Here is a 10,012-nt window from a genome sequence, read left to right as displayed (position 1 = left end):
TGTCCCCACATTTAATAAAAGGACTTTTAAAAGAAGACGAATTTTTAAAAAGGGGGGGTTAAGTCTGAAATCTTTAGCAAACCACGAAAATGAAATAAGAGGGGAGAGAAGGTTTTAGGTCCGCGGTGCAACAGGGTTTGAGCGGCTCTGTTGCACCCACTCTCGTCACGCCAGCGAACAACGCCACACTCACAAGCACTCACAAGCAACAACACGGAGCAACAAGCAACACCGACAAAACACAGTTGACATGATGCCATGCATGATGTGATGATGCAAACTAAATGACGATGCAACAAATAAGACTAATCACACGACGGAAACGGAAATAAAGGGGGAATCTTCTGGAACGTCGGCATCGGGCTGTCACACAAGAAGATCGTGTCGGTGCTTTGGTGATGTCGATCAAGAAGCACATCATGATGGCCATATCATGTCACTTATGAATTGCACATGATGTTAATCCTTTTATTCACCTTATTTTGCTTAGAACTATGGTAGCATTATGAGGTGATGTCTCACTAAAATTTCAAGACAAAATTGTGTTCTCCCCGATTGTGCACCGTTGCTACAGTTCATCGTTTCGAGACACCACGTGATGATCGGGTGTGATAGAATCAACGTTCACATACAACGGGTGCAAAACAGTTGCACACGCAGAACACTCGGGTTAAACTTGACGAGCCTATCATGTGCAGACATGGCCTCGGAACACAAGAGACCGAAAGGTCGAGCATGAATCGTATAGTTGATATGATTAGCATAGAGATTCTTACCACTGAAACTATTCTCGACTCACGTGATGATCGGACTTGAGATAGTGGATTTGGATCATGTACCACTCAAATGACTAGAGAGATGTACTTTTTGAGTGGGAGTTCTTAAGTAATATGATTAATTGAACTATAGCTCTACTGTTTTTATATGTTCCTAGAGAAAATTTAGTTGAAAGTTGATAGTAGCAAGTTTGCGGACTGAGTCCGTAAAACTGAGGATTGTCCTCATTGCTACGCAAAAGGCTTATGTCCTTAATGCACCACTCGGTGTGCTGCACCTCGGGCGTCGGCTGTGGATGTTGCGAACATCTGACATATACGTCTTTGATGACTACATGATAGTTCAGTGCGCAATACTTAATGGCTTAGAAGCAAGGCGCCGAAGACGTTTTGAAGACGTCGCAAAACATAAGATATGTTCAAAGAGATGAAATTGAGATTTCATGCTCGTGCCCTTGTTGAGAGGTATAAGACCTCCGACAAGATTCTTTGCCTACAAAGTAAAGGAGAAAAGCTCAAATCGTTGAGCATGTTCTCAGATTGTCTGAGTACAACAATCACTTGAATCAAGTGGGAGTTAATCTTCCAGATGAGATAGTGATGGTTCTCCAAAGTCACTGCCACTAAGTTGCTAGAGCTTCATGATGAACTATAACATATCAAGGATAGATATAATGATCCTTGAGTGATTCGCAATGTTTGACACTGTGAAAGTAGAAATCAAGAAGGAGCATCAATTATTGATGGTTAGTAGAACCACTAGTTTCAAGAAGGGCAAGGGCTAAAAAGGGATACTTCATGGAACGGCAAACGAGTTGTTGCTCTGATGAAGAAACCCAAAGATTGAACCCAAACCCAAGACTAAGTGCTTCTGTTATGAGGGGAACGGTCACTGAGGCGAAGCTACCCTAGATACTTGGTAAAAAAGAAGGCTGGCAAAAGTCGACAGAAGTATATGTGATATACATGATATTGATGTGTGCTTTACTGGTACTCCTAGTAGCACGAGGGTATTGGATACCGGTTCGGTTTGCTAAGTAATTAGTAACTCGAAATGAAAGCTACGGTATAAACGGAGACTGGCTAAAGGCGAGGTGACGATATGTGTTGGAAGTGTTTCCAAGGTTGATGTGATCAAACATCGCACGCTCCCTCTATCATCGGGATTGGTGATAAAACCTAAATAATTGTTATTTGGTGTTTGCGTTGAGCATGAATATGATTGGATCGTGTTTATTGCAATATGATTCTTCATTTCAAGAGAATAATAGTTATTCTATTTGCTTGAATAATTACCCTCAATGGTTTATTGAATCTGGATCGTAGTGTTACACATGTTCATAGTATTGGTACCAAAAGATATAAAGTAATAATGATAGTACCACTTAGTTGTGGCACTGCCACTTGAGTCATGTTGGTGTAAAATGCATGAAGAAGCTCCATGCCAATGGATCTTTGTACGCACTCATTTTTGAAATGTTTGAGACATGCAACCATACCTGTTGGTATAAATGCATGAAAAAGCTCCATAGAGATGGATCATTTGGACCAACTTGATTTTGAATCACTTGAGACATGCAAATCATGCCAGATGAAACAAGAGAGTAACTTGTTGGGAGTAATACATTTTTGATGTGTGCAGTCCAATGAGTGCTAAGGCACGCAGTGGATATCGTCATGTTCTTACTTCACTAACGATTTGAGTAGATACGGGAGTATTTACTTGATGAATCACAAGTTTGAAATATTGAAAATTTCAATGCTATTTCAGAGTGAAGATCGTCGTGACAAGAGGATAAACTGTCTACAATATGATCATAGAGATGAATATCTGAGTTGCGAGTTTTGGTACATAGTTAAAGACAATGTGGAAATTGTTTCGCGATTCATGCCACCTTGAACACCATAGTGTGATGGTTTGTCCGAACGTCATAGCTACGCCCTATTTTTATATGGTGCATACTATGATGTCTCTTATCGAATTACCACTATCGTTTATGGGTTATGCATTAGAGAAAACCGCATTCACTTTAAATAGGGCACCGCATATTTCCGTTGAGATGACACAGTATAGACTATGGTTTAGAGAAACCTAATCTGTCATTTCTTGAAAGTTTGGGGCTGCGATGCTTATGTGAAAAGGTTTCAGTCTGATAAGCTCGAACCCAAAGCGGATAAATGCATCTTCATAGGATATCCAAAACAGTTGGATACATCTCCTATCTCAGATCCGGAAGCAAAGTGTTTGTTTCTAGAAACGGATCCTTTCTCGAGGAAAGGTTTCTCTCGAAAGAATTGAGTGGGAGAGTGGTGGAACTTGATGAGGTTATTGAACTGTCACTTCAACCAGTGTGTAGCAGGGCGCAAGAAGTTGTTCATGTGGCGCCTACACCAATTGAAGTGGAAGCTGATGATAGTGATCATTAGAGCTTCGGATCAAATTACTACAAAACTCGTAGGTCGACAAAGGTCACGTACTACTACAGAGTGGTACGGTAACCCTGTCTTGGAGGTCATGTTGTTGAGCAACAATGAACCTACGAGTTATGGAGAAGCAATGGTGGGCCCGGATTCCGACAAATGGCTGGAGGCCATGAAATCCGAGAGAGGATCCATGTATAAAGCAAAGTGTAGACTTTGGAAGAACTACTTGATCGTAGTAAGACTATTAAGTAAAGATGGATCTTTAAAAGGAAGACAGACGATGATGGTGATAAGTCACTATTAAGAAAAGCTCGACTTGTCGCAAAGATGTTTTCGACAAGATCAAAGAGTTGTCTATGATGTGACTTTCTCACTCGTAGGGATGCTAAAAGTCTGTTGGAATTATGCTAGTAGTTGCTGCATTATTTGTGAAATATTGCACATAGGAACACAAAACATTGTTTCCTCGACGGTTTTTGAGGAAATATTGTATGTGATACAATCAGAAGGTTTTGTCGATCCTAAGGATACTAAAAAGTATGAAAGCTCCAGCGATCCTTTTATGGACTGGTACAAGCATCTCGGAGTTGGAATATACGCTTTCATGAGATTATCAAAGCTTTTGGGTTTGTACAAGGTTTATGAGAAACTTGTATTTCCAAAGAAGTGAGTGGGAGCACTATAGTTTTTCTGATAAAGTATATGTGGTTGACATATTGTTGATCAGAAGTAATGTAGAATTTCTGTAAAGCATAAAGGTTGTTTGAAAGGGATTTTTCAAAGGAAGACTTGGATAGAGCTACTTAAAACATTAAGCATCAAGATCTATGGAGATAGATCAAAATGCTGAAACAGAACTTTCAAATGAAATGCATACCTTGACAAGTTTTTGAAGGAGTTCAAAATAGATCAACAAAGGAGTTCTTGGCTGTATTGTAAGGTGTGAATATGAGTAGGACTCAAAAGCCCGACCACGGTAGAAGAAACAGAAAGGATGAAGGTCGTCCCCTCTGCCTTAGCCGTAGACTCTACAGTATGCCATGCTGTGTACAACACCTCATATGTGCCTTGCCACAAGTCTGTTAAGAGGTACAGAGAGTGATCCAGGAGTGAATCACTGAACAACGGTCAAAGTTATCCTTACTAACTAATGGACTAAGGAATTTTTCTCGATTATGGAGGTGGTTAAAGAGTTCGTCGTAAAGGGTTACGTCGATGCAAGCTTTGACACTAATCTGAATAACTATGAGTAGTGAAACGGATTCGTATAGTAGAGTAGATATTTGGAGTATTTCTGAATAGCACGTAGTAGCAGCATCTATAAGATGACATAAATATTTGTAAAGAACAAACTGTTCTGAAAGTTTCAGAACCGTTGACTAAAACCTCTCTCACGAGCAAGACGTGATCAGACCCTAGAACTATATGGGTGTTGGATTCGTTGAAATCACATGGTGATGTGAACTAGATTATTGACTCTAGTGCAAGTGGGAGACTGTTGGAAATATGCCCTAGAGGCAATAATAAATTAGTTATTATTATATTTCCTTGTTCATAATAATCGTTTATTATCCATGCTAGAATTGTATTGATTGGAAACTCAAATACATGTTTGGATACATAGACAACACACTGTCTCTAGTAAGCCTCTAGTTGACTAGCTCGTTGAACAAAGATGGTCAAGGTTTCCTAACCATAGACAAGTGTTGTCACTTGATAACGGGATCACATCATTAGGAGAATCATGTGATGGACAAGACCCAAACTATGAACGTAGCATATTGATCGTGTCGTTTTATTGCTATAGTTTTCTGCGTGTCAAGTATTTGTTCCTATGACCATGAGATCATATAACTCACTGGCACCGGAGGAATACCTTGTGTGCATCAAACGTTACAACGTAACTGGGTGACTATAAAGGTGTTCTACAGGTATCTCCGAAAGTGTGCGTTGAGTTAGTATGGATCAAGACTGGGATTTGTCACTCCGTGTGACGGAGAGGTATCTCGGGGCCCACTCGGTAATACAACATCACACACAAGCCTTGCAAGCAATGTGACTAAGTGTAAGTCACGTGATCTTGTATTAAGGAACGAGTAAAGAGACTTGCTGGTAACGAGATTGAAATAGGTATGCGGATACCGACGATCGAATCTCGGGCAGGTAACATACCGAAGGACAAAGGGAATGACATACGGGATTATATGAATCCTTGACACTGAGGTTCAACCGATAAGAACTTCAGAGAATATGTAGGATCCAATATGGGCATCCAGGTCCCGCTATTGGATATTTACCGAGGAGTACCTGGGTCATGTCTACATAGTTCTCGAACCCACAGGGTCTGCACACTTAAGGTTCGGTGACGTTTCGATATAGTTGAGTTATAGGTGTTGACAACCGAAAGTTGTTTGGAGTCCCATATGAGATCCACGACGTCACGAGGATCTCCGGAATGGTCCGAAGGTAAAGATTGATATATAGGGGGTCCTGTTTTGGTCACCGGAAAAGTTTCGGGCTCATCGGTAGTGTACCGGGAGTGCCGGGAGGGGTGCCGGGGACCATCGGGAGGGGTGTCACGCCCCAAGGGGTCTCATGGGCTATGAGAAGAGATAAACTAGCCCCTAGTGGGCTAGAATAAGTTCTCACCAACCCCATAAGGTTTGAGAAGGAAAAAACACAAGGTGGAAAGAGTTTCCAAGTGGGAAGGTGGAATCCTACTCCAAGTAGGATTGGAGTAGGGCTCCTCCACCTCCAATTTCGGCCAAACCTTGCAGGTTTGAGGCTGCCTCCTCCCCTCCCTCCCTCCTATATATACTAGAGGTATTGAGGGTTTTTGAGACACAACTTTGCCACGTGCTGCTCGACCCTATACCACGCAGTTTTTCCTCTAGATCGTATTTCTGCGGAGCTTAGGTGAAGCCTTGCCAGAGTAGATCATCACCACCACCGACGCGCTGTCATGCTGCCGGAGAATTCTTCTACCTCTCCACCCCCTCTTGCTGGATCAAGAAGGTGGAGATCGTCATCGAGCTGTACGTGTGCTGAACGCGGAGGTGTTCTCCGTTCGGCACTAGATCGGGAAGGATCGTGATGAAGTTCGCGGGACGGATTGTGATGAAGTTCGCGGGACGGATGATGATGAAGTTCGCGGGACGGATCGTGATGTGATAGTACGACTACGGTGATCTGAATCGCGGAACATTCCACTACATCAACCGCGTTTCTTAACGCTTCCTGATGTGCGATCTACAAGGGTACGTAGATCCAAATCTCCTCTCGTAGTTGGACATCACCATGATAGGTCTTCGTGCGCATAGGAAAATTTTTGTTTCCCATGCGACGTTCTCCAACAGTATTGGTGTTAGCAACAAAATTTGACCCGCCATCAAGATGTTTGCGCTTTCAACCATTGCCTTGATTGTTATGATTGCCACTGTGCCCAGAGTTGTGTTACTGATGTCCCTTACTATTATCATGTTTCTTTCCTATGCCAGATTTATCATCATCTGAACTAGGATCTTTCATGCTATCTGACTCAACATACCTAGTAAGGACATCCATGAGATCTCCCATGTCTTGGACCTTCCGCTTGAAGTGCCCAAGCTTCTGAACAAGAGGTTGGAAATGACAGTTTTTCTCCAAAATCAAAATGGCTTGGGTTGTTGTAATACTGTCTAAAGAGTGAATGAACTCTGCGACCCGACAAGTCCAATGGTGGGCAGATTCATCCGTGCGTTGAATACAATGTTGTAGATCCACAATCGTCATCGGGTGTTTGCATGCACCTTGGATTTTTTGATGAATCACTCCTTCAACTCTGCCAAGTGTTTATCAAATTGTGTGGGGGGGTAAGTTTTTCAACCACGTGCGAGTTGGCCCTTCTATCATCATGGTTAGGTACTTGGCACACACCACGTCGCTGACATCCAACATATCCATGGATATCTCATAAATCTCGATCCACGCAACCAGCTCAAGATCATTCGTGTATTTTGGGACCTTGCAAGGACCTTTGAAATCCTTGGCATACGCTCATTATGTAGAGCCGACGCGAAGCACGGTAAGACAATCGTCCTGCTGCTCACACCCGTTCTTGATGAGGCTGGCTGGGGTGTGGAGGGTGGCATCTGACCCACTGATGCCGCTGATTCTGCTTCATGTAAAGCCCGATTGAAAGGATCGATATGGTTGACTAGAGGGGGGTGCATAGGCAACTACCAATTTTTAGCTTTTCTAAATAAATAAGGAGTAGCAATCATAAAGGTTCATTAACATGACACTAGGAGGACAACCTATATGATGCTACTTAGCAACGAGTAAAGAAGCACGTAGGAGATACTCTACAACAGCAACAAATACAAAGTAAAGGTAAGAAATAACCACAAGTGGAACCGATGAAGACGAGGATGTGTTACCAAAGTTCCTTCCCTTTGACAGGAAGTACGTCTCCGTTGGAGCGGTGTGGAGGCACAATGCTCCCCAATAAGCCACTAGGGCCACCGTATTCTCCTCACGCCCTCGCACAATGCAAGGTGTCGTGATTCCACTATAGGTGCCCTTGAAGGCGGCGACCGAACCTTTACAAACAAGGTTGGGGCAATCTCCACACAAAGCTTGGAGGCTCCCAACAAGACCACGGAGCTTCACCACAATGGAATGTGGCTCCGAGGTGACCTCAACCGTCTAGGGTGCTCAAACACCCAAGAGTAACAAGATCCGCAAGGGATTAGTAGGGGGAATCAAATATCCTTTGGTGGAAGTGTAGATCAAGGCCTTCTCAAGCAATCCCTAGAAAATAAACAAGGTTGATTGGCCAGGGAGAGATATCGGGCTAAAATGAGCTTGTGGAGCAACAATGGAGCTTAGAGGGGTTAAAGGTAAGCTCTAGGAAGAAGAAGATGCCTTTATATAGTAGGGGGCAGATCCACCCGTTACCCACCTACCACATAAATGCACGAGCGGTACTACCGCTCCTGGAGCGGTACTACCGCTACCCAGAGCGGTACTACCGCTCGTGGGAGCGGTACTGCCGCTCAGCTTCTCACCAACCACGGTAGTACCGGGATACTACCGTGCCACCACCTCCGTGGAAAAGTATGCGAGAAAAAAGCCCGTCGGTGCGGTAGTAAATTAATACTACCGCACTGAGGGCGGTAGTACCGCCCTTGGAGCGGTAGTAAAAAACTACTACCGTACTTCGGGCGGTAGTACCGCTCCTGGAGCAGTAGTAAAAGTTTACTACCGCACCTGGGACGGTAATACCGCTCCTGGAGCGGTAGTAAAAATTTACTACCTCTCTCAGAGCGGTACTACCGCTGTGCGAGCGGTACTACCGCTGGTATAGCGGTACTACCGCTTACCCTTTTTCGCATAGGCATAAAAACGCATTGGTGCTCCATTGAAGCCAATATATGGGTGGGTGCATGAGGTGTGTGCGTGAGGATTCCACCCAAATCTTTTCGACGCGGACCCCCTCTTGGTAAGAAGACTTTCCTATGACTCAAACTAGGAAGAGAAATGTAGAAGAAAATCTGTCTTCGAGAACCTCCAAGGGGTGTCGAGTCATCTTGTGCCTAGAAGAGAATATTCTGAAATGCTCAGGACACAAGATTAGTCCGCACAACAATTGTCATCAATTACTAAAACTACTTAGGAGAAATATGCCCTAACAATCTCCCCCTTTTTGGTGGATTGATGACAATGTTGGATTTGCACAGAATAATAGAGATATGCATATGCAAACTCCAAAGATATCACAAGGGGACTAGTTTCCTCTGGGTATGTGCAAACCAACAACTAACCACAGAGAGAACACTCCCCCTAGATTATATAGACTAAGCCATCCTTACTACATACGTACGAGAGATGAAGAATATTGAAGCATGGCAAAGCATGTGAGCAAAGGAATACTGGCACAAGATACTATGTCTCACAGGTTAATAATAATATGGATAAAACTGATAATACTGAGACAAAAGATAAGGAAGATAAAACATATATCTCACATCAAGATAGGGTCTGACGACTCATAGTCTCAACCATAAAGAAAAAGCAGCGAATGAAAGCAACAAAGTTTTATCAAACCAAATAACCAGAAAAACTAGAGAACGAGAAAATCCTACACTCTCTCCCCCTTTGGCATCGGAACACCAAAAAGGCAGAGAGGAGCCCTACGACCCAGGTGGTAGAAACATCAGTCGGTGTCCTCCTCATCACGATACTCCTCATCTGAGTCATTGTCGGTGTCCTCCTCAGATGCAGCCCACTGAAGTCGGTGCTTCTCCATCCATTCAGCCTCGAGGGTGATCTCGTGCTCACAACCGCTGGAGAAGGGCAGGTCAAGCTTCCTCATGATCAATTTGTTGCGCTGGCGACTCTCCTTCTGAGAAACATGTGTCTTGTACTGGCCCTTGGCCTGCATGCAGAACAGGGTCTTCATCCTGTCCGTGAGCCGTGTGGCCCATGATGGTTCCGCAGAGGTGTGGGAACCCTCACCCTATCGGTGAGCCTCTGGAGGGGCCTCATCCTCAGCGTGTGGCAGATCGTCATCAGAATCCCTTGGCGCAGCAGGACGAGAGGAGGTGTTGGCCCATTTGTCCTTCTGACGCACCTTGATGGGCTCATGGCGGACCCAATCAGGAGCAAGAAACTCAGCCCCAGGGAAAGTCTTGGTCCAAGTGGCCTTGATGAAATAGAACAGGTAGGGACCGTAGATTGGGACCTTACGGTTAATGACTGCAGAGTAGAGCTCAGTCCACATGACATGAGAAACATCAAGGGGCTGGCACTGACGATTCTTCGCTTTCTGA

The sequence above is a fragment of the Hordeum vulgare genome, chromosome 3H (assembly GCF_904849725.1).
Source record: "Hordeum vulgare subsp. vulgare chromosome 3H, MorexV3_pseudomolecules_assembly, whole genome shotgun sequence".
Classification (NCBI taxonomy): Eukaryota; Viridiplantae; Streptophyta; class Magnoliopsida; order Poales; family Poaceae; genus Hordeum; species Hordeum vulgare.
This window is presented reverse-complemented; position numbering follows the sequence as displayed.